At 43.7% G+C, this 25,687-nt stretch overlaps 2 protein-coding genes across 7 annotated transcripts in view; one reads left to right on the forward strand and one right to left on the reverse strand.

The window, feature by feature from the left end:
* The window catches only part of SLC36A2 (solute carrier family 36 member 2), a 39,746-nt gene extending 22,854 nt beyond the window's left edge, over positions 1 to 16,892 (reverse strand). The window contains exons 1-4 of one of the 3 annotated variants that reach the window (XM_081134744.1): positions 16,690 to 16,874; positions 15,635 to 15,776; positions 7,197 to 7,290; positions 6,452 to 6,604 (exon numbers count right to left, since the gene is read on the reverse strand). The gene's annotated coding sequence lies outside the window, so the exon portion shown is untranslated. Of the gene's footprint in view, positions 1 to 6,451; positions 6,605 to 7,196; positions 7,291 to 15,634; positions 15,777 to 16,689 lie in introns of all 3 variants that reach the window. The other 2 variants (XM_081134745.1, XM_081134746.1) reach the window with 2 other exon arrangements.
* Positions 16,893 to 17,109: 217 nt separating this feature from the next.
* The window catches only part of SLC36A1 (solute carrier family 36 member 1), a 47,232-nt gene continuing 38,654 nt past the window's right edge, over positions 17,110 to 25,687 (forward strand). For 3 of the 4 annotated variants that reach the window (XM_081135119.1, XM_081135122.1, XM_081135121.1), the window contains exons 1-2: positions 17,110 to 17,217; positions 17,278 to 17,314. The gene's annotated coding sequence lies outside the window, so the exon portion shown is untranslated. Of the gene's footprint in view, positions 17,218 to 17,276; positions 17,315 to 25,687 lie in introns of all 4 variants that reach the window. The other variant, XM_081135120.1, reaches the window with a different exon arrangement.

Here is a 25,687-nt window from a genome sequence, read left to right on the forward strand (position 1 = left end):
ATTATTTTAAATTCATTCATCTCATCCATCACAAAGCTTGAGAGAGGGAAACAAACAAACAAACTCCAAAACATGGCACCTCTAGGTTCAAGGAATTATACCAATATTAGTATATAGATAATATGAATTATAGCAATAATAGGAATTACAATAATACCGGTTACTGAAAAGACTTTAAAGGCCTCTAGTCCAGCCATCCATACTTGAGTATCCTATTCCACGCTCAGGAAGTACGATACTCAAGTAAGCTTCCTCTGAGTAGCTTTGGCGGGCCACATGGTGGGTGACGCTGCTGCTGCTGATTATTGATTGATGTTACAGAAAATCACAATTAATTTTACAGGCTGCGCTTTAAAGGAGTTGTGCTTTTGTGCTCTTACCATCAGAGGGAGCTCCACCCCTAATTTCAGGTCTGAAAGGTGACCCAGCAGTAACGCAGGTGTGCGGGTCTTGGATTCCTTTTGCTTGGGGGTTGCGGGGGAGCTAGAGGGGAGAGTATCTTATACACTGGAATATGCAACAGTTCCTAACCAAAGGATGGAATAGGAATATAAATTGTACTGGGACCAGGATGAAGAAACCTGTTTCCTTATTTGTGGTTTGACTTCACTGTCTAGAACATTTCTATGTGCTCACCCTTTATTCCATCCCCAGCTGTGTGTGACCTGTGATTCTGTGCCTCAGAACTGGCTCTGTGCGAACATCAGCTCTAAGTAATGGTTCAGGCAAACAGGCTACCCTAAAATGTAGAAAAAATATTTTTCTTCAATAATACTTAACCTGAGCTTACTATAACTTTTCTACTTTATAAACTTTGAGATTTATAACTTTTCAACTCTTTTGTAACAACACTTAGCTTTAAATACAAGCACACTGTACAGCTGTACAAAATATTTCTTTATATCTTTAGTCTATAAGCTATTTTTTCTATTAACTTTGGTTGTTTTTACTTTTTAAACTTTTGTTAAAAATTAAGATACAAACACACACATTAACAAAAGCCTCCACAGGGTCAGGATCATCAATATCACTGTCTTCCACCTCCACGTCTTGTCCCACTGGAAGGCCTTCAGGGGCAATAACAGGCATGGAGCCATGGGGCCATCATCTCCTCTGACAACAATGCCTTCTTCTGGAATACCTCCTGAAGGACCTGCCCGAAGCTCTTCTTGAGAAGGTGTCACTCTTTTCAGAAATATGTCCGGTGCTGGTTTGCTTGGTTTGTTTCCTTCTTTCATCATAGATTTGCTTGTAAGCAGATAATTCACGGTGAACATTCCTCCCTATTCATGAAAACCTCTTGGTGTGGGGGTCCAAGTTAGCAAACTTTTTAAAGAGCTTGTTGAGGTCTGCAAAAGCTTCTGCTAAACCTTTCACTGTGGATTTTCTTGTGGGTTCTTCTTTTTCTCCTCCTGCAGTTTCCTTTCCTTTGGCCTCTCCTTCAGTTACATGGTCCTGTTCTAATTCCCACAGCTCCTCATTATTCAATTCCTTAGGAACAACCTCAGGGGCTCGTCAATGTCACCTTCATCCACACCCAAGTTAAAGCTGTTTGCCATCTCATCCACAGCCTTGTTGATTCTTGCAAGCTCCTTATCTTTAGCAAATCCCTTGAATTCAGGATGGAACCTTTCGAGTGTCTTCTTCCAGATGCCACTCATACACTCTTCGGTGACATTACCCCAAGCCCAAGCAAGATTCTGCATGCAGAGATGTTGTAATCCTTCCAGAATTGCATCAGTGTCTTCTCAGTGTCTTCCTCAGGAGCAGCAATAGCCTGGGTAAAGGCCCTCCTCAGGTGGTTGGTCTTAAAAGCTACTGCACCTCCTTCATCCATTGGTTAGATCAAAGAGGTGGTATTTGGAGGGAGAAAAAACACTTTGATATTGGGATGAAGATCGCCAATAAAATGAGGATGTCCTGGAGCATTATCAACAATAAACACAAGCTTAAAGGGTGTATTATTTTCCAAACAGTACTTCTCCATTTTTCTGGCACAGCAATCCAGGAGGGCATATCGGAAGCGGAGCAGGATCACCCATGACTTCTTATTGCTCCTGTAGTACACTGGCAGTGTGTGCTTATGATGTGCTTGGAGGTACTGGGGTTCTCCTTGTGCTAGATCACAAAGGATTTCAATTTGTAGCCTGCAACATTGCCCCCAAGCAAGACTGTCTTCCTGTCCTTAAAAGCCTTGAAACCTGGCACTGACTTGGCCTCCTTACGGGTGAAAGTCCTTTCAAGACGATCCATTTCCAGAATAGGGAGGTTTCATCTATACTGAATATTCGCTCTGGCCTGTAATTTTCTCCCCACTCAGCTTATCTAGAGTTTCCAAAAATTCTTCAGCTGCCTTCACATCAGCACTTGTAGACTCACCACTTACTTTCTCATTATGTAATAAATAACAATTCTTGAATTGTTTAAACCACCCAGAGCTAGCAGTAAATTGAACATTGTAGTTGGGCCCAGCCTCTTCTTGCAACATCACCAACTTTTTGCTTTGGCTGTGATTGCCATGGTGCAGAGAGAGGGCTATACTTCTGGGCCTGGTCTTCAAGTCAGGCCATCAGAAGCTTCTTCATGTCTGATACAGGCTCTTCTCAACTTCTTTTAGTCTCATCACCTTCAACGAAGCTGATCCTTTAACAACTTTTGCCACTATGCTGCTGGATTTGTCAGGACTGTAGCTATAGTGGAATAGGACAAGCCTGACTGGCGAGTAATAACCATCACAGATTTTCCCTTTGTAGTCCTTAACCACCTTAATGTCATTTCCAGTTCAGGTACTTAGCTTGACCTTTAACTGGCAACATTTGCGGTGGCTTCTGTATGCTTAGGAAACCACGAGGAACAAAACTACACGAGATTAAATCAAGCCCAAGAGAAAATGATGCAATCAAGAGACATAAACACCAGACGTATGAGGCAACCTTTATTTTATAAGTAGAAGGGGTACACTCTAAAATAATGATAAAATGTATGGAAATACATAAACCAGTAACAGCACAGTCATTTTTCATGATCAAGTCTTAAGTACTTTACACAATTGTATGTGCTACACTTTTCTACAGTAGGTTTGTTTAGACCATCACATCACCACAAACACATAATGTGGCGCTCTATGAAGTCACTAAGTGGTGGGAATTTTTCAGCTTCATTATACTATTATGGGACCACCGTAGTACACGCGGTCTGTCGTTGACAGACCTGTCATTGCGCGGTGCATGACTATATTTGCTGAATGAATAAATGAATGAATTCATTGATTGAAAGACAGCATTTAGTGAACTTCTGAACAGAGACAGGAAGATGGCTGGACACTTCATTTTTTTTAAACAGAAATTTTGTTTAATGATGATAGAAAATATTTATGGTTAAAAATTTAGAAAAACTAAAGAAACAAAGAGAAAAATATAAAGAGAGCAAAATTATCTCTGGAGATTCTCTTTTCAGCAGTTTATGATAGCAGTAACATAAAATAAAATAGACACAACCCATTAAGTGCCTGTCAATAAGGAGTTGGTAAATATATCATGGACAATGAGTCCATGCCTTATCATTAAGCAAGAAGAGAAGTTAAGTGGCAGATCAATATCATAGTTTGAAATTAACTGATGATTTTATGTGCATATTCAAATATTCATGGAAAGAAAAACCTGAAAAACTATTCACATAACTTTTAGTGGTATGTTTTTGCAGGAGGAGAGATTTATGGGGACCTTTAGCTTAATAATGTCTATATTATTGTTTGATTTTCTCTGAGAGAGAGCTGTGCTGTTTTTGTGTTCCAAAGGGAAAAGAATCATTTATAAAGATATGAAAATGAAGATAAAAGACACGCACCTGTAGATCCATTTCAGAGAGGCAACTGCTGTTCATGTTTTAGAGTAGACATTATATTTATACATATGTGAACTATTGGAGTTTCTTCCAGCATTAGGGTTTGAAGACCCATTTGCTGAAAATCCATGACCTAACATATTTATTGAGCAGTTACTTTAATAATTGCAGAGAAACTTTTCTAGCCTCAGTGAGCTCACAGGCTATTTACGGAGAAGAGATATGCACACATAACGATATTCAAGGAAAACTGCACATACGCGCGCGCGCGCGCGCGCGCACACACACACACACACACACACACATATATATTTAAGAAGGGAAAAGTAAGGTGGTGATTCCGCTGTGTGTATCAGGGAACGATACCCAGAGAAGATAGGCATTCAGGATGGGCATGATTTGGATAGTTGGAGAGTGGAGGCAGGGGGAACACTGCATGTGGGAAGAGCAGCAGAAGTAGAGGCTCAATGGTGGGAAAGGATGGACAAATTTGGGAATGGAGATGGTTCAGATATGTTGGAGCGCAGGACACATACAGGAGGGAAGTAGAACATCAGGCTGGAGGGTAGATGGAGGCCAGGCCACCCAGTCTTTTGAGCCAGAGTAAGGTGTTTAGAATATATCTTGTTCAATAGGAAGGTCTTGGAGATTCTCAAGTGGAAAATGGGTGTGTGCAGTTTTCTCTGTTGTTGCTCTGAGATGAGGACCTGGAGCTTCCAACGCAAAGGCTGGATTGTTCGGGCTTTTATTAACTCAGCTGCTTTGGCGGGAGCTGCTCGAGCTCAAGCGGGGCTATCTGTGCCATCTTGTATTGCTGCTCCAGAGCTCTGCCCTGTCTGTTTATAGTTATCTGCCAGAACCATATGAAACACACAGCAGAAGTCCAGCTGGCCCATAATCAGGAAAAAGAACACTATGTACCTGGGCACTGGGAGAAGACTGCTGTAAAAAGAGGGAAGGCTGAGAGAAGGTGGGGCCACCCGATGTGCTGGTATTATCAGCCCCTGCCTCACTTCTCTCACCTGGGTGCCTTTGCTACCCACAGCTGCAGGTAGGAAGCCTTGTGGCAGCCTCAGATCTCCTCTAGCTCCAGAAGGGACAGGAACACCCTGGCAGGCTCATTACGCCTGTGTCCAGGTATGTTTCTAGGCAGACCCTTTATGTCCAGATAGTTATGGAGTCAAGAAGGCCTGCCTTGGCCTCCCTGTTCCTTTACCTGCTGCCCAATCTCATCTGCTTGAAGAAGGCAAGCTCTGTCCTGCAAATTCCAACTGACTTGCCTTGAACACTCAATATGCTGCTCAGAAATGGCCATCCCTTCCCCCATGGAATGAATCTGCTTCCACTCCTGACCCTCCAATCTATGCTCCACATAGCAGCCAGAGTGATCTTTTTGAAATTATTGATATCATGCCCTTCCTCTGCTTAAACCCGTAAGGGACTCTGCTCTTGGAATAACATTCTAAGCCATGATTTGGCTCCTGCTACCTTTCCATTCTTTCCTTTTATATCTCTTCCTCCTCACTCATTATGCTTCGCCAGACTCTGGGTGTCTCTGAGCTCTTCCACTTCACAGCCTTTTACTGACACGTTCCTTAATTAACATAGTCCTTCCCACACCTCTTCCAGTGGTTGGCTCTTACTTGTCTTTCGGATCTTGGCTTAAACTTCACCTCCTCAGAGAGGTTTTCCCTGTCCCCCTGTAGCTCTTATCCTAATTCGTAATTACGCATTTACTTCTCTTATTTATTTTCCATCTTCACTGCTAGGCTGTAAGACTCCATTCATGGTAGGGATCATACCTATTTCATTCACCCCTATCTCCCTAGCACCTAGTACGGTGCCTGGCCCATAGTGGGTACTCAACTGATACAGTTCAATGAGTGGATGAGTGAATTAATAAGTGAATGGAACTCTGGTTTCTCAGTGAATGGACTGATCTAGACAGTCCAGAATCCATCTGACTTTGAATCACCGCATGCTGGCTGGCATTCCCTGATGTTCAGGGTCATGAGCCATTTCAGACTGGTCCCAGGGCCTCCTTAGTCTGGTCTATTTTTGCTTACATTTACCTTCTAGCTTCTTGGCCCTCGCTGCTAACAGCTACTGGGGTGTGAGAGTCTCCATCACCCATGTCCTACAGCCTGGCCCCAGCTTTCCTTGGACACATGCTCTTTCTGCTTAAGCAGGTCCACAAAGAACAGAGTCAATTGGGGTGAGTAAAAGTGTTTATAGTGTACTCCAAATCACAATTACAAGAAATGTAGCGTCAAAATGTATTTCTTGTAAATGATTGCCAGTAAATGAGATCTGCTGAATTGCGTATGATTTATTTCACACTGTGAGAGCAGTATGAATACAGTTTTATTGATTTCCAATGCCTACAGGCTGGGGGAGAAAGAAGAGGTGCCGAAGAAAACAATAAAGCTCAGCTGTCAAAATGTCTCCTGACTGCTCAGAGAGGTGGCTCCAAACTCCAGCCACCAGAATCAATTAATCCACACTCCCAGTAACTAGGAGTTATCCTTTCCCCAGGATAACTAGGAGCCGCCCATATTTACATAACACTTTTACTCAGAGTTGTGGTTTCCAGCCTGTGGTGACTCACCTTTGGGCAAGTTGCTCCCTGTCTTGAAGGCTTAATTTTCCCATCTGCACTTTAGGGGGCTGGATTCCGGAAGCACCCAGCTCTGACCCAGTGATGGTCCATCTGGGCCCATGTGCAAGTCTTGAGTCCAGTTCTTGTCCCATTGCTGTATCCCTTTTATGATTAAAAAAATTCTCCAGTTAAGCACAGAAAATGCCCATTGTATGTGAATTTGCTTCTATGGTCAACAATGCACAGTTGTTTCTTTAGGGCAGTGTTTCTCACACTTTCATATACATCAGAATCACCTGGATGTTTTGTCAAAATACAGGTGAAAATACACCCCCAGAGTTTTTGATTCAGTAGGTCTGGGATGGGGCTGAAGAGTTGTTTTTGTTTTGTTTTGTTTTGGTTTGTTTTGTAGTGCTGCAATCTTTTATTTATTTATTTTGAACATCATTGCTAACAGCAAAAATATAAAAATAAAGACAAAGACCAGTTCAATTTTTTCCATTTTATCAAAATGGGTCTGAGGAACTATGACTTATGGGCTGAAGAGTTTGAATTTCTAAAAAGTTCCAAGGTGATACTGATGCAGCTGAACTGGGAACCAACTTTGAGAATAATTGTCTTAGGACAAAAATATTGATATTAATGAGGGCTGTATTTCCAGAAGGGCAGATATCAACATTGGACCACAGCCTCCCTGGGACTTCATTGGGACCCACCATCCTACCCCACTTCAGGCAAGGAGGGGACAAGGTACCTCTCCTAGTGGGTGTGGTCCTGGAGCCAGGTGCAGGGCTGGCCTTCCGCACTGCATCACTGTATCCCCACAGTCCATAAAGGGCTTGTTGAGCCTTCAGGAGAGAGCACAGGAAATGGGACTTTGTTAGGTTCAGAAGTATATTCTGGGGAGAGAGCAAGACAGGTCTTTCCCTAACACAAGGCTGAATGGAAAGATATATGTTAGGAACCCTGGCAGAAATGATGGGGGGGCCAACACCTGCTGATTCCCACTGTGCCTCTTCTTCCCTGAAGAGCCCTCTAAACGCATTCACTAACTCATTTTAGATATTTAGTGAGTGGCTACTGAGTGTCTGGAGCTTGTGCAAGGCACAAGGATCTGTATCAGTGAATAAGACAGAAAGAGCCCCGTTCTCCTGGAGCTATCAGCCAAGTGGATTCAGTCCCTTCTAAGGCTGTGTGAGCCCAAATTCCCATTATGAAATATATTCCTGGCATTTTTCTGCCTAAAACACTAAGTTTCCTACCCTAAACCCTGACTGAGAGGAGATAGGGATGTACAGGACAAAATGACCTCCAAGGTAGTTTCCTACTCTCAATTTTTATGACCTCAGGATAGTTTCCCACGCTGTAAAAGCAGTCCACAAAAAACCAGATGTTTTTACTAGGAGATGAGGCAGTGCTGGGAGGGGCAGGGGGAATCAGCTCCCACCTCACTCCCCTGGCTGCGTGTCCAGGCCTTGGCTGGCTGGAGCTGAAGTGAGTTTGACATGTCACAGTGGCCCTTCCAGATCCATTGTTCTTTCTTGTTCCCTTGGCACTGACCCTAACTCTGGATTCAGATGTACTCAGGGTTCCAGATGGGAGGCCTGACTTTATCTTGGGGGTGTTCTGGGGACAAATGGTAAAGAACATTTCCTCCCTCTGCTGCCTTGTGAGCTCTTGAGGGGAAAGCTACTTGTGAAATGGGTAAAGTTGTGACAGAAAACCCACGGGTGCCAACAGCAGACTGAGAGTCTGCCCTGCACAGGATCCGAGGAGAAATCCAGGGTATAAGTACTGCCTGCAAGAGATGAATATCTATTGCCTCATTTAACCCTCTCAAATTATTCTCACATTTTACCTATGGCTCAGAGATGGGAGAGCTTTGCCCAAGGTCACAAATGGTACGTAGCAAAGCCGGGATGGGAATGAGTGTGTTTTCCTGCGGTTTTAACCACAGGTTGTCCTGAAACCCCAGAAAGCATTTAGTTCAACGTTGCCTTCCCTCCCCAAAATGCTTGAATTTTTCCTACTACAGACAGCGTTCCACTTCTAGGGACAAACCTCAGGCAGATTGGCCCCTTAAACCTTCAATATCTTCTCAAAAGATCTCTGGCATGTACACAGCCTTCTTTGGAACCCCTAAGATTTGATCATACTCATTCCCCCCCTAAATCTTCCCTGGTGTGTAATTTGAGAGGTTGATAAAGAGGAAGCCTCGCCCAGCCGGAGTGGCTCAGCAGTTGAGCATCAACCTATGATCCAGGAGATAGAGGTTTGATTCCTGGTCAGGGTACATGCCTGGGTTGGGGGCGTGCAGGAGGCAGCTGATCAATGACTCTCTCTCATCCTTGATGTTTCTCTCTCTCCCTCTCCCTTCCTTTCTCTGAAATCAATAAAAACATTAAAAAAGAAAGAAAGAAAAATAAGCTCAACATTTTTTTAAAGAAGAGGAAGTTTCTTTTGTTTATTCATTCGTTTTGTAATCCTTTACTGAGTTCCTTGTGCCCAGGCTCTGTGCTAGGCTTGGGAGGATACAGAATTAAATGAGGCCTAGCCAGTGACCTCAGGCTGCTCACAGTCTGGGCAGCCAGTCTGTTCTATGCTAGAATTAGTTAACCTTTTACTGAGCAATTAGTATGTGCCAGGCATTGTTTTAAGTGCTTTGCATGGATTATCCCAACTGATTCTTAACAATTGTCTGAGGCAGATAGTTATTATCCCCATTTACAGATGAGAAAATTGAGGCTAAGACAGGTCCAGTAACATGTCCCAGCTTACAGAGCTAGAAAGTAACAGAGCTGGGATTTGAGCTCAATTCTGACTCACTCCAAAACCAGTGCTCATTTTCATGATGTTCCACTGACCCAGGTCAATGTAAACCTGGGATTCTTTTCTTTTGCTGGCAAAAGCTGGATCTACCTTCTTGAGTGGAGGCAGAAAATACTTTATGGATGTTCTGGCTGGCAACATCATTTCTCCAAGGACTAGCTCAGATGCCACCTCTAACACAAGCCTTCCCTATTGTTACCATCTAGAAATAACACCTTCTTCTTCTGAACCCTCTAGAACACCTGACTTCACTGGTGCCATTCCTTCTGGAATTTCAGTTACGTGTGTACATCTCTTGCTCCCTAGGCTGCGAGATCCTAGGAGGCAAGGATGCAATGGTGCCTCCTGTTCACTGCTGTTCAGGTATTCAATAATTGACTGAATGGAACCCTAAGATTCAAAGCATTATCTTCAGGGAGCATTATCTTTGCCACTAACACAACTTCTCTACACCTCTCTTTGCCTGTTTGTCCCGAATGGAGGAGAGCCCAGACTTAGCTCCTTGAGTTACTTTCCAGTAGGAAGGAAAAAATTCCCACAACAGTCTCTGCGTACAAGATGTCAGGCCCAGAAACTCTTGTTGGGAGGAAAGGACATTTACAAGATCCTGCTAGCCTCCTCCAGGCAGCAGGAGCCCAGGCGGAGGAGTTGCTGGCCCTTCCTGGGGGGCATCTGGGGAATTCACTGGAGTGCACCATCCAGAAACTGGCAGTGGTGGAGGGGCCTCCAGCTCTAGACAGGAAGATATCTTGCTCTTCAGCTCCGTGCACTGGTGGATGAGGGGTTGTGAGTGGCCATGGCTCTGGAGGGACTTGAGCAGGAATCACTTTGGCATGAGGAGCTGCAAGACACAGCTCTCAGCTGCTTGAGCCTTAGTGGCTCAGCAGCTTAAATACAGTTCCAGTCCCCTCACCTGGAGTGACACAGGCTCTGTTCCTTAATAATAAATGAACAAAAGCATGAGTGGATAGAAATATGGGCTTCTCCTCCACCCACACAGAGACTCCTCAGAGTTGCTCTAACAGTCTGTTCTTTTCTTTCTTTCTTCTTGCCACAAATGCTGATTTGAGTGTCCATGAGCTGGGCACTATGCTGGGTGCTGGGAACCCACTGGTTGCAGGCAGGGCAGCCCCTGCCCTCCAGGAGCTTAGCTGGAAACCATGAATATTACTCAGTTTCCCACACATAGGTAAAAAATTTCAACTGTGATAACTGCTCTGACGGAAAATGAAAAGAGGCTCACGTGTGTATGACAAAAGGAGTCACACTTGTAAAGGGGTCAGCAACGGTTTTCCAGAGGAAGAGGGAAGTCTCCTGCCATGTTCTCTTTACCTTCTTGTCTAACTAAATGTGGCCCCCCCTGAGGTCACTGCTCCCTCTGCAGACCTCTAAGAGGGGGCCATTTTCCTCACACCTCTCATACCACATGGCTAGGGCTAGGACCCTTGCTCCTTGTTGCTTTCCTCCCTCCTCTCTAAAAACGCTGGCTTCTTTGGTACTGTGTCTCTCTCTCCCTCCCTCCACCACATCACTAGGATCATTGGTGATGATTTCAGCCACTGTAAATGAGTCATCTGTACTCCAGCCTCTAAAATCCTTGACCACCTCTGCTTCCAAAGTTTGTCCTGAACCCTACCTGAGTCACCCACTCCCACATCATATCCTAGACCTTGTCATTACCCCAAATGGCAGCACCTTCCACCTCTGTTTCAAGCATCCCATTCTCCGGGTGGCTCATCAACTCCTATTGGCCCATTCACATCCAGTTGGCCAACTCTAAGCAGAGGACCCAGTTAAGCCATGCCTGAACTCCTGACTCATAGGACCTGGGAGACAATAAACGGGTGTCACTTTAAGCCACTAAGTTTGTAGCAATTTATTACACCGCAATAGAAAACTAATATTATCATTCATCTTTTTTTTTCATATGGTGGATGTATGTTTTTTTCCATAATGGCATCTTATATTTTTTGAAAACTCAGACACAATTTATTTGCCTATTAAACAGATATCACTCTGCACCTTTGATACTGTTATAATAACCTGGCTATTATTTAACAAAAAAGGAAGAAAGGGAAGACTATATATAGGCATGCCATTTACACAGCTTTGCCGAAAAGCTGCATTTCCCACTGATTAACGGGGGAGGGCACTAGACAAAGGCAGTTTAGAAACATGCCCAGTGAGGTCTGAGCGAGGTGAAAGATGCTTCCAGGCAATCACACCAGGAAGCAGGTAACTGGCCCGGATGGGCGTGGCCACTGTGAGCACGTGAAATCTAAATATCTAAACAACTAGATAAAGGAAATTCGAGCTCTCTTGTCTCCAGAGCGCCTGGCTCCAGGGACTCCTATTGCCCAGGCAAGCACTCCTGCGGCCATATGACTCATGGCCACGTGGGGCTCCACACATGGACTAATAGGCCTTAATCTGGCCTGATTATTGAACTATACCCGGCTGCAACATGGAATGGAAACTGGACATTGGCCCTGTTTCTGGCTTTGCTGAACTCCCGGCTGCACCTTTCCCAGGACCAGCTTAAGGGGCAGGGGACTTTGGAACCCGAGAAATATAACTCCACGCAAATAAAACCTTTTTCTACATCCCATCCCCCCGTGTGAGTCTTAGAAAATTCATTTTCTGAAGCTATCACAAGGACCTCATTTTCACTTGTGTCTGGGGAAACCTGGCCCATTAATTCCTCCAGTATCACCTTCATATGGAAAACTGTGACCACATGAACCCTAGGGTCTAAGTGAGGCCTCATAGGAGAACCCAGAGGTTCTCACACTTGGTAACAGGTGTCACCTTGAACAAATACCTTTGTCCCTCTGGGGTTCAGTTTCCCATATATAAAAGGAATGAGATGCAGCAGACCATCTCAAAGAGACTCTAAAGTGTGAGATACAATGATTCTGTGGCTGACCGGGGACCCACCCAGTCATCTTTGGATGGAGGAATATAGCTGAAGCAGAGAAAAGAAGAACTCAGTGCTAGAAGATTTGAGAGACGAACTTCTTCCCCTTAGTCCTTTCATCGGTGAAAAACTGAAGCCCACATTAAAAGGGACTTGCTAGTAAGTGGCAGAGCTGACCACAGCCCTTACCTCCAGGTGCCTACATCAGGGCTTTTTCAGTGGCAACAGGAAGCCCTTCCATCTTCAAAGCCCTGCTGGGCCCTTTGTTAGCATTGTGAGGTATCCCTAAGGTCTGCTTTCCCTACAGATGGCCTTTGTGGGTTTGGTCCAGATCTCATAAAGTGCCTAGACCCAGTTCCTGGAATATCCCTCGTCCAATGGTGCTTTCTCCAGCCTTATTTCAGGAGGATCTATGAGTTGGCCCAGTCTTGTGCCAACACTGAGATCGAGGAAGCTGTTGGCTGAGTAAGAGGTTAAGGGAGGGTCTGAGGGTGGGGTGGAAGCTGTAACCAGATTTCAGGGAGGGTGGGGGCTAAAGCTTTCCAATGGATCCTAAAACTATTTTCAGAAACTGATCACTTCTCATCAACATTGCCACCACTCTTGTTTAAGTCACCATAATCTTATCCTGGATTATGGACTGCAACAGCCTCTCAGCTGGCCTTCCTGCCACTGCCTACATCAACCCAAAAGTCAAGGCGCCCTTTAAAAAATTTATTTACTTAATATTATATTTTCTATTTATTTTACAAAACTATACATGTTATATAGGATTTATTTATTATGCCCACTATATTAGTTACAAGAACAGAGAAAATAAATGTACCAAAACTGCTTATTCAAAGCATCTTTTTAAAACCCAAGTCAGATCATGGCACTTCTCTGCTCAAACTCCTCTAATATCTTCCTATCTCACTCAGAGTAAAAGCCAAAGTCCTTAAAACGGCTCACAGAACTCTACGCAAATTTCACCCACTCATTGCTCTGACCTAATCTACTTCTTTTCCTACAGCAGACTCTGCTCCAGCCACACTGACGTCCTTGTCATTCTTCAAAAGGGGAGGCATACTCCCACCCCAGGGCCTTCGTGCGTGCTGTTCTCTCTGCCCGGAATGCTCTTCCCAGAGAATTCCACATGGCTTGTTTCTTCATCTACTTTTGGTCTTTGTGTGGGTAACACCTTCTCAGTGGGACCTCCCTTGACTACTTGAAAATATTACAATGCCTCACCTCTGTTCCCAGACTCCCTCTCCCACTTTCCTGATTAATTTTTCTCCATAGCAGATACACCTGCTGACACGATAAGTATATTATTATTTATCTTTGACGTCTACCTCCCCACCCTAAAATGTAAGCTTTACGAGGGCAGAGATGTTTGTCTGTTTTGTTCACTGTTGTATTCCTAGTGCCTGGCACATTGATACTCAATACACATTTATTGATTTTTAAAAAGAAGCATATTTCTTCACTCTTATCTTCTTAGTCTTCTATTTGATTCATTTTTGCTACTATGTCTTTCATTTCCAAGAGCTTTCTTTTTCTTATAAAATGTATTTTAATGCACACTGTTCTTATTTCATGATTGCAGCATCGCGCATCTCCTAGGAAATTCGCTTGTGTGTTGATGTTTACACACAGTCTCCTCCAAAGTGCTTTCATATGTTTGTGCGTTCAATTATTAGCCTAACTTTTACCTTAGAGGCTTTCCTCAGATGCCTGGTCATCTCTTAAATTTTTTTTAAATTAACCTTTAGAGGTATAACTTATATACAATAAAGTTCACATACTTTTAACTGTCCAGGTAATAGTTTTTAACAGATGTATAAAACCATGTAACCATAACCCCAAGTAAGATGTAGAATATTAGCATCACCCCAGAAAATTCTCTTGTGTTCCTTTGTAGTCAGTCCTCACCCCACATATTCCAAGCACCTATTGATTACCTTTCTGTCACCGGACTAGTTTTTGCTCATTCTATAAATTTATATAATCAAATGGGATAATATATAATCTTTGTGTCTGGTTTCGTTCATTTAGCATAATGGGACTCAGCCATGTTTCTGCGTTTTTCAGTGGTTTTCCCCTATTATTTGTCTACCAATTCACCTATTGATAAATATTTGGTTTGTTACTAGTTTGGCTTTATTATCCTGTCTGCTGTGAACAATTTGAGTACAATTCTTTGTGCTGACCATGGCCAGGACTAGGGTGAGGCAAGCTAGGAAGCTTAGGCCACAAAATTTAAGGAGGTACTCACTCTCTTGTTCATATTAGTGCTGGTCCTGCACTCGACCAACCCTGAGACTGAGCACGTCCTTAAATTTTTTCACCTGAGTCCTTACCCTGGACAGGCCCTGGTGTGAATATACGTCTTGATTTTTCTTGGGTAAATACCTAGGAGAGGAATTGCTGGATCACAGGATAATTATGTATGTAACTTTATAAAAAACCTGTCAACCAGTTTTCCAAAGTGGTTGTACCATTGGTGTCCTCCCAACACCAATGAGACTTCCAGTTGCACTACAGTTTCACCAACTGATGGATTTCCAGCCTTTTCTTCTCTGTTGCCACAGATGGATTGCTTCCTGTAAATATGGCTCATCTGTGTGATTTTTTTCTGTGACTCTCATCTTCTTGCCTTCCCTGATCCAAACCAGACTCAGGAGAGCTTTTGCGTCTTGCCGAACTGTTTCCACGCCCATTGCTGCAAACAAAAGGGATATAGCTGTGCAGCTCTGGGTGAGCTCTTCGTGTTCAGGAGAAGTTTTTACTGGTGCTTTTCTGGGATCTGCCCCCACTGGGTCCCTTCACTATTCTCTGGGTTTCTTTCCCCTTCTCCTTCACAGCTTCTGTCTGATCTCGGCTGCTTCTGTTAACCCATACATATATCTGTGGATTCTATTGATCTTCTGACTTTGCTGAAAATAGAATTTGCAGTGTTTTTTTTCCTTTTTTGCTTTTGCACAGTTTCTAGGAGTAAGAGTCAAAATGCTTACGTATACATCCATTTTGAACTGGAAATCTTTATTTATATTTCTGAGTAAATAGTGGGAGCAGGGGTGGAGATTTGAGTATTTGGGGAACGTTATCTGGGAACCATAAGGAGACATTATTGAATGTTAATTTCTAATTAGGACTGCATAATAAGGTTGATAACAGTCCTAACAGTACCTGAAAATGATGCAATCTTTTAAAATGGCAATCTCTAATGCAATCTCTAATAAGGGTGTGGTGGTCAGTTACATGAAAGAATCCTTATTTATAGTCCATGCATCCCAGGAAGAGATTAAGGAAGGCAAATTCCCACTTGCATCAGTAATTCTAACTGCGTGGTTCTCACAAGGCCTGGCTTTCTTGAGTAAGGCATTAGGAAGAGCCATAGAACCAACGATATTCGAGGTGTGGGGAAGACCTAAAGGGTGCATTCATTCATTGACTTGGCTCACCAGTATTCCAAGAGTGGTTCCTGGTACTGAGCAGTTGATAAGCAGGTGGGTTCTTCCAAGGATGGGATAAACTCACTGGCCTTCATATGTTGATCTGAGCATCAATCTCATTCTTTTCTCTTTCCCTGGTGAAATGAACCAACTGGAGGAGATTTTTTTTTAAAAAGTTAACTAGGTTTTAAACATATATAAAATAATATATGTTTATGAAAGAACTTAAACAGTATAGACAGTGAAGAGGACACGTCTTAAGCAAAACAGTGAATTTTAACACCACAAACCTACACCTTTCTGTATATATATATATTTTCATAAATACATAGTGAAAGGTTTGATGAACAATACATGATAGTCACTTCAACTTTGGAGAGAAGAGTGAATTTGGGAGAAGGGGAATTTTCACTGTTAATATACTTATATATTGCCTGACGTTTCTAATAAGAATATATTAATGTATTGCTTGTATAATTTTACTAAGTATTTTAAACATAAATATATAAATATAAATATATTTAATATATTATATTTAGTATATAAATATAATTTATATGTAATAAGCTGCACATATTTAAAGTGCATAAGTTGGATAAGTTTCAACATATATATTCACCTGCGAAACCATGACCACAGTCAAGACAGTGAACTTATTTCCCTCCTTGAGAGTTTCCTTGCGCCCTCTTATAGTCACTCTCCTGGCCTCCACCCATCCCCAAGCAACCACCGATGTGCTTGCTCTTGGTCTCCACAGGGCAGCAAGCCTTTTCTAGAACATTATATAAATGGGATATTTTTTTCTGACTTCTTTCACTCAGCATAATTATTTTGAGATTTATCTATTTTGTAGTTGTTCCAATAGGTTTTTTGGTTTTTTTTCTGTAGTTGTTCCAATAGTTTTGTTTTTGGCTCAGTAGTTTCATCATTTTTACAAGTAAAATCTGCGGAGAAAGGGCGAAAGAGAAGCGCAGCTGACACTCACTCACACGCACCGCAATGTCACCATTCCTTTAAAACTGCAGAACATCTTAAATATGCTAAAAAAGAGAAGGTTGCCTTACCTCACAGTCCCACTTCCAGTAGCAACTACAGGGAGTTTGCGTAAACTTCTAAAAGCATGACTAGATGACTTTTCCAATGTGTATCGTTTCTCGATGGTAAGAGCACCGCGCGCTCGCGGGGACGAGTTAAAGAAACCACGGGCGAGGCGAGGACGACCTTCCCACGCGCGCACTCCGGGGCAAGGAGCGGCCCACTCGGGCCCACTGCGCATGCTTCGAGGCCAGCGCCCCGCCCAGCTCCCGCTCCCAGGGTCCGGCCCCCGAGCCCGCGGGCTTTCCTGCGGTGGCAGCAACCGGCCGCCAGGGGGTGCTGCGCAGCCGCGTCCTGGAGCACCGCGAGAGGCGAGGAGCTGCGGCTCGCGGGAGCTTGTGTCCGGGTCCTCCGGCTGGGGCGCCCGGATCACGTGACGAGGCCCGGAAGCGGCTGCGGGGCAGCCCAGGGGGATGGCGAGACCTCCGCGCTGAGGCGGGGTGGGGTGCACCTCTCTGAAGCGGGAGCCCCAGCCGGAGCCGAGCCCGAACCGGAGTCGGAGCCGGAGCCGGAGCCGGAGCCGGAGCCGGAGCCGGAGCCGGAGCCGGAGCCGGAGCCGGAGCCGGAGCCGGAGCCGGAGCCGGAACCCGAGCGGTGAGTCCGCGCGCTGACGGGCTGCGGCTGGAGGCCAGTCAGCGTCTTCCTCAGGACCCGCGGCGCCTTCCTCAGGGCTGCAGCCGGTCCTCAGGGTCAGGCACCGACGGGCCTGGGATGCGGGCCCGAGGCTGCCGGGCTCCCCGGCCTCAGCTGTGGTACCCTGAGGGCACCCCTCCTGGGATGAGGCGCCCTGGAGACTCCCTTGTCCCTCGCGCGACCTCCCCTGACCTACCCGTCGTGGTTGACAGGTGGGGAAACTGAGGTGCGGAGATGGGAAACGTCCCCCTGACGACCAGCCAGGGCTTCTAAACACGCTTCCCGGAGGAGCCCGGCCATCTCCGGCAAGGCACCCGCCCTCTGCGGGAGCTGCGCGGCGCGGACTTGCTGATAGTGGGGCTTTGGGTCGTGGAATCCCGGAGCCGCAGGGACCTTGGGAATCATCTGGTGTATCCCCCAACCCCCAGGACAGTCGGGGAAATCGAGGCCCAGGAAGGGGTAGGGGCTTGCCTAGGGTCACCCAGTGAGAGTCGCAGCGCCGCGGCTGGAACCCAAGTGCCCTGAGCCCCAGCAGCTGTTTGCTTCCCACCACCCTGCCTCCTGCAGAAACTGGACGTGTGGAAAGGCGCCCTTCCCCTGTCCCCTCCGCTGCTGTCCCTCTCCCCTCTCCGCTCTGCGTTCTCCATCACCCCCGTTGGATTGGCCCTGGGCGTGGTTTCCTGTTTAGTGTTCACGTGTTTTTTTTCTTCTGCAAACTCACCGTTCTGTAGGTTTTTGTCTCTAGCCGCCCTGCAGTTTTGTGTAAGTCATACCAAAATATGAAGTAAGAAAAGGAGGGCAGGTGACGTCCCCTCTGAGGCCATGGAGGAACCCCCCCCCCCCCCCAGCAAACAGCTGCTGGGGCTCAGGGCACTTGGATTCCAGTCGCAGCGCTGCGACTCTCTCTGGGTGACCCTAGGCAAGGGGGTTGGGGGATGCACCAGGCAATGCGCTGCATTGTCTTGAAGCACATAAAGATCGTCGCTTTTATTTTTTCTGGAGCTCCTCGGATTCGGGGAATAGTGGTTATTTGGGTGGGTGTTTTGCAGTTACTCCTCGCTTTCTGAAATAAGATAGCGGCGCGGTGTAATGGAAAGAACCGAGATTGGGGAATGAGGAGATTGGGTTCTGGCTCTGACACTTGCGTTGCAGCCTCGGGTGACTTCCCGTCCTCGCCTGGGTGTAGGTTTCCCAGCCTGTGCAGTGATGGAGCTGAATCCCTAAGGGCTTCTTCTGCTCTGACATCCTCTGCATATCTAGGTCTGTTTTCTAATTAGGTTTTTCTCCCCAGTGTTCATGATTAGTATCTGTCTTGCAACAAGACTTAATCCAGTTGTCCAGGAAGCAGTTTCCCTCCTTAATTTATTTATTTCTAGGTTGCCATGAAACCCTTCTCCTCTTTCTTCCTATCTCTGTATTATGGCCAAGTTAAATGATGACAGCAGAAAATGATTTTTGACTGTCTTTTTTTCTTTAAATATAATCAAGGCCTTCTTTCACTCTTGTCAAGAGACTAGTCGACAGTAATCACTTTGCACATTTAGAGCACATTTTCTTTCTTCTTCTTTTTTTAAATCCTCGCCCAAGGATATGTTTATCAATTTGAGAGGGAGAGAGAGAAACATTGATGTGAGAGAGAAACACCAGTCAGTTGCCTCCTGTACTCACCCTGACTGGGGATCAATTCCGAAACCTAGGTATGGGCCCTGATTAGGAAATCGAACCCGAAACCTTTTGGTGTAGGGGATGACACTCCAACCAACTGACCCACCTGGCCAGGGCTAGAGCACATTTTCTTTAAAGATGTTCTTGAAGTCAAGAAGTAAGTGGACACAGCCCAGCTGGGCGTGGCTCAGCAGTTGAGCATCCGTCTAGGATCCTGGAGATCGAGGTTCGATTCCCAGTTAGGGTACATGCCGGGGTTGCGGTCTCCATCCCCAAGCGGGGGCATGTAGGAGGCAGCCGATCAATGATGTTTCAACTCTTCTCTCCCTCTCCTTTCCTCTCTGTGAAATCAATAAAGATGTGTTGTTTTTTTAAAAAAAGTAAGGGGACACAAAAGGTTTGGTCATTTGCTTTGTGTCTGAGACTGATTGTATGGCTTGAAGGCTGTATGCAGCAGAGGCTGCTCTGATGATATTAAGTTTCTCTCCTTTTGTTTTCTGATTGTGCCATTTATAATCTCCTGCTATTGGGTTATTTTCCCTTGACCGTTCATTCGGCCTCATTCTTGTGGTAGCTTGAAGTGCTCAGAGCTGTCCTTGTCTACTTTAAAGGCAGTATAAGGAGGCAGATTCCATTTCTTTTGCAATAGTCCAGAGATTACAACTAGGACCAGTGGATGGAAGTGCCATAAAGGAAGTGGTTTTTTGGGTCAGCATAAGAACTTTCAAAGAATTAATGCTTTCTCACATTGCAACACAGAGCTTGGGAGTCCCTGTCACTGGAGCTAACTGTCACTGGGCAATTACTTTTGGGGACGTTGTAGATTAGATTATAGTGTTGGGTGGAGGGTTGGACTAGGTAAAGTTTTCAGCTTTCTTCCAATTCAGAGGTTCTGTGCCATTCTAGGACTGGACTTGTTAGCATGTGGGGTATGAAGTAGAACAGATAGATGTCCACTTTGGGGAATACTTTATTTTTCTCCTTGCTTCAGATAACTATTCTCACATTAATTACTCCTGCTTTTTCTTTTTCTTTTCAACCCCTCACTTCCCCTTCCAATGAGTATCTCTTCTTTAAATGCTTATGTCTTCAAGGATCAGATGCTGAAGATGAAGAGTCATTGCTATTAATAATACATTTCCTCTTCCCACCTTGACCTGAAGCAAGATCCTAGAACTGGGTCGAGTGAATAGACTTTGGTGTCTACTTTTGCTAGCACGGTCCTGATAATACCTTCCAGAAGTAGGTGACTGACTTACTACTAACACCTAGCTTTTCTCTTTTTCTCATGGAGGAAACTCATATTGAATCTGTTTACCTCAGTCCAGGCCTTAGAGGAATCCTGAACCTCCCTCTGGCCAGGCCTTACTGGCTGGGTCTGAGCACACAAATCTAGCCTCTGTTTGATGGGTGTGGGATCTAGCGGATGGGACATTCTGAATAGGACAAAATAGAAACCACAATGTTGCATTTGGTACTGTCTCTTCTTTTATCTCCCAAACATTTCTCTTGGAAGCCATGACACCCAGGGCCAGTTCTCAATGACCCTCTTTAGTAGGAAGGACTCCTCTGTGCTTCCCTTTTCCATGAAACTCAAGAATCTGTCAGCCTGGGTTACTGGAATGCTCATGACACATAGGTCACCCTTTTCCTGTTGGGGACCTTGTTTGCCACTCCAGAGTGATGGGATGGAGGAAGTTCTGCAGCAAATAATTTACATAGTGAACTTTCTGACTTCCTGTCCTTGAACTTTTCTGCAGTAATAATTACAATTGCTACCATTAATGAGGGTCCATTATGGACCAAACAGCATATTTAACATCTTTCCCTTCTATCTTCATAACAGTACTGTGATGTAGGTATTAACATTTTTCAGATGAGGAAACTGAGGCAAAGGGAGATTAATTTGTTCAAGGTCACCTAACTAAGCTCTGAACTCATGTGCTTTTTATTAAGTAGAAATCCCTCTGCAGACCTAATCCTGTTCCAGTTTTGTTCTGAGGGAGATTTTAGGGACAGTGGATCATTTATGGTATGGTAAAAAAACACTGGACTGGGAATCAGGTATGCTGGGTTCTAATCCCAAATCTTTAACCAGCTGGGGCTTTGGTTTTCTCACCTCTGAATGGGAAGCTGGAGCTCAATCTTCTATAAGTCACACCTGGTCCTAACACTTAGTGATTTTAATGAATGTGGGTAAAAAGTAAGTGTGTTCGTCTATTCAGCTCCTTCTGTACAGAGCCTGCTGAGGTCAGCAGCTGTTTTGTGGTTGCCCTCACACCACACTCTTTCAGGCAGGAGTCTCAATTTATGGAGTGTACTTCTGTGTTAGGTTAGATGGAGTCCTATCTGATGCTCTTTAAAAATAAATCATGTGGCAGTCAGAAATTTTCACTTTTCTCCCTATAGACTACACATAGCAGCACAGTGTGTGTCCTTGTCCAAGTCTTTGAATTCCAGCAACAGATAAGAGAAAATGCATCTGGAGAATGTGCCACTTCTCTGAGTTCCAAAGTCCAACCCAGTGTAATTGTTTGAGAATAATGGGTGGTACTTTTCACCTGTGTATATTACTACCCATGAACTCTGGTAGGAGGTGTGGCCTGAGGTGTATCCATCATAATGAGACATAGGTGTTTTTAGTGCTTTATATAAGTCTACCTGTAATCAGGATCATCTGGCTAGTTAAAAATAAAATGCTCAGGTTGAGTCAGATTGGGTCCAGAAATCTGTTTGGGTTTTTTTTAGCATCTTTATTGAGATATAATTCACATAGCATATAGTTCAGCCATTTAAAGTGTACAATTCAGTGGCTTTTAGTATATTCACAGAGTTGTGTAACCATCACAACAATTTTAGAACATTTTCATCACCCCAAAAGAAACTGTCTTCTTAGCCATCACCTCCCAACTCCCTACTCCAAACTCTGGGCAACTACTAATCTACTTTCTGTCTATAGGGTTCCGTATCCTGGACTTTCATATAAACAAAATCATACAATATGGTCCTCTGTGGTTGACTTCTTTCAGTTAGAATAATCTCTTCAAGGTTCATTCATGTTGTAGCATGTGTCAGTATTTCACTTCTCTTTATTGTTGAATAATATTCCATTGTACAGATACACCATATTTCATTTATCCACTTATCAGGTTTATTTCTGCTTTTTGGCTATTAGGAGCAATGCTGCTATGAACATTTGTGTACAAGTTTTTTTGTGGACATACATTTTCATTTTAATATGTGCTTAGGAATAGAATTCCTGGGTCATATAGTAACTATGTTTAGCCTTTTGAGGAACTGCCACACTGTTTTCCAAAGTGGCTGCACCATTTTCCATTCCCACCAACAGTATAAGAGGGTCCCAGTTTCTCTACATCTTTGCCAATGCTTGTTATTATCTGTCTTTGATTTTAGCCATCCTGATGGGTGTGAAATGGCATCTCATTGTAGTTTTTGATTTCCATTTGCCTGATGGCTAATGATGTTGAGTATCCTTTTCTTTTCTGTTTTTTAAAAATATATCTTTATTGATTTCATAGAGAGGAAGGGAGAGGGAGAGAGAGAGATAGAAACATCAGTGATGAGAGGGTCATCGACTGGTTGCCTCCTGCACACCCCCCACCAGGGATTGAGCCCGCAACCTGGGCATGTGCCCTGACCGGGAATTGAACCACTATCTCCTAGATTCTAGGTCGACGCTCAACCAACTGCTGAGTCACACCCAGCCGGGCTTGAGTATCTTTTCATTGATTATTCTGTTTTCACATCTTTGGTGAAATACCTATTCAGATCCTTTGTCCATTTTTTAATTGGGTTGTCTGTTTATTACTGACTTATAATAGTTCTTTATATAAGTCCCTTATCAGAAATATGATCTGCAGAAACTCTCTCCCATTCTGTGGGTTATCTTTCACTTTCTCGATGGTGTCCTTTGAGACACAAACATTTTCAATTTTGATGTCTAGTTTACCTATTTTTGTTTTTTGCTTTTGCTGTCCTATGTGAGAAACCATTACTTAATCCAGTGTCATGAAGATTTATGCCTGTTTTCTTCCAAGAGTTTTATAGTATTAGCTCCTACATGTAGGTCTTTGATCCATTTTGACTTAATTTTTGCATATGGTGTGTGGTAGAGTTCCAACTTTATTCTTTTGCATGCCAATATTCAGTTGTCCCAGCTCCATTTGTTAAAAAGGTGCTCTTCTTTCCCCATTGAACTGTCTTGGCATCCTTGCCAAAACACCACAGATGTGAGACTCTTAGTTCTATTTCACTGATCTATAATGTCTATCATTATACCAGTACTGTATTGTCTTGGTTACTATAGCTTTGTACTAAGTTTTGAAATCGAAAAGTCCTCCAATTTTGTCTTCTTTTCTGAAATTGTTTTGATTGATCTTGGTCCTTTGAATTACGTATGAATTTTAGAATCAGTTTGTCAATTTCTGCAAAAAGGCGGCTGGGATTTTGATAGGGATTCCATTAATCTGTAGATCAATTTAGGGAGTATTGCCATCTTAATATTAATTTTCTAATCTATGAATATTGGGACTTCTTTTCATTTATTTAGGTCTTTAATTTCTTTCAACAATGTTTTGTAGTTTTCATGCAAAAGTCTTATACCTACTTGGCTAAATTTCTTCCTAAGTATTTCATTTTTTTTGATGCTATAGTAAATGGAACTTTTTTCAATTTCATTTTAAGATCGTTCATTGCAAGTGAATAGACATACAGCTGATTTTTGTATATTGACCTTGTATCTGCAACTTTGCTGAACTTACTAGTTTTTTTCTTTTTATTGAATAATTGGGGTGACACTGATTAACAAAATTATACAGGTTTCAGGTACACAGTTCCAAAACACATCATCTGTACACTGTATTGTGTGTTCACCACCCCAAGTCAAGTCTCCTTTCATCACCATTTATCCCCCCTATACCCTGCTTCACCCCCTACCCCCCACAGTCCCCACACTGTTGTCCATGAGTTTTTTCTCAATCCTTCCACACCCTGCCCCCCCAACAGCTGTCAGCCTGCTTTCTGGCTATGGTTCTGATAGTTTTTAGAGGATAATTTCCTCTGTGTTCACAGGCCTACTTTAAAAGTATTGTTTAGCTTTTGGTATTGAAGCTAACACTTTAGTACTGCCTCTTCCTCCCTCCTCTTCTTTCTCCTCCCCGACCTTCCCATGTTCCCTAAAAGAGATCTACAAACATGTATAAATGGATTCTCCCTCCTTGTTGGAATTGACCTTGTTTATTGTACTGAATTTGGAATAGACTCCAATGAGTAAATTCTTAAGTAGCTATCTTGAGAGTGTTTTAGTATTTTCAAAAGTATCAATCTGATAGGTGGGGGAAAGATGCTCCTAAAGCTTTTATTATCAGTGGTCTTCACTGGAAATTAAAGAAATAGAAAACGAAACAAATATAAGGAGCCACCCATTCATCTAAAAGAACAAAAATAAAAATGATAAAATCCAACATTGGCAGGATGATAGTCATGTGACACTGTAGGTGAGTTCAGTCATTTGTATGGTAAGAACTATAAAATGAGCCTGTTCACCTAGTTCTACACCAAAGATATGACTCAAAAGTTAAGAAGTATAGCCCTAGCCAGTTTGGCTCAGTGGTTAGAGCGTTGGCCCGAGGACTGAAGGGTCCTGGGTTCAATTTCAGCCACGCGCATGTATCTCAGTTGCAGGCTCAACCCCTGGCCCTGGTTGGTGTGTGAGGGGGAGGCAGCCAGCTATGTGTCTCTCTCACATCGATGTTTCTCTCTTTCTCTCTCTCTTCCACTCTCTCTGAAAAACAATGGAAAAAATATCCTCAGGTGAGGATAAAAAAGTAAATTAAGAACTATTCATATGAGTTCTCTTTAGCTATGCTATAGCTAGTTATTTGAAAAAAATCTAACAATTGGGAGCTAGTGAAACAAATTATTATATTAATGTAATGATGGACCATTGTATTACAACTAAACATCAGTATTATGTGCACTATGTAGATTCAAGGAAGAGTAGACATGAAATAAGTGGGGAAAAAACTTAAAGGAAGGAGAACATAGATAACTAAAAAATTATATAAGGAAAAGAAAGAATTTATCAAGGTTATACATACAGTTTATATTTAAATGTGTACACTTGAAGAAATACACACACACATACGCATACATATATTTGCCACCAAACATGCAGCCTTTTCTTATTTAGTTCACTCTTTTGGATCCAAATATCTTATGGAGATTTTTACTTTGTGTTAATGGGCCACACATAATGTTCATTGTCCTCAAGAATGTGAAGGACAAGCTTGTCTTGAACTCTCACATATGACAACCCCTCATTTTGACAGTCAACAGGTTCTGTTCTTAAAACCTCTCACATAGCAGGGACTGGCAATTGCAGCAGTAGACTTGGAAACCAGGTTTCATCAAAGGGAGCCCAGCGACCGGTGAATGGTGGAGGCTAGCACTCAGTGGGGAGAGCTAGAAAGCAAGAGGAGGGGGACTTAGTTGCCAGAAGGAACTTCAGGGAGTGGCAGCACCCACCCTCTGTGGTGCTTAACTCCCTGCTTAACAGCTCAGAGAAGGGTTCTGCTTGGGCTTTTCCAGGTATGGGAAACACGCTATTTCCCAGAGCAAACTATCCCATCTGGACAACTCCTTTTAATA

The sequence above is a fragment of the Miniopterus schreibersii genome (genome assembly GCF_964146895.1).
Source record: "Miniopterus schreibersii genome assembly, chromosome: 4".
Taxonomy (NCBI): domain Eukaryota; kingdom Metazoa; phylum Chordata; class Mammalia; order Chiroptera; family Miniopteridae; genus Miniopterus; species Miniopterus schreibersii.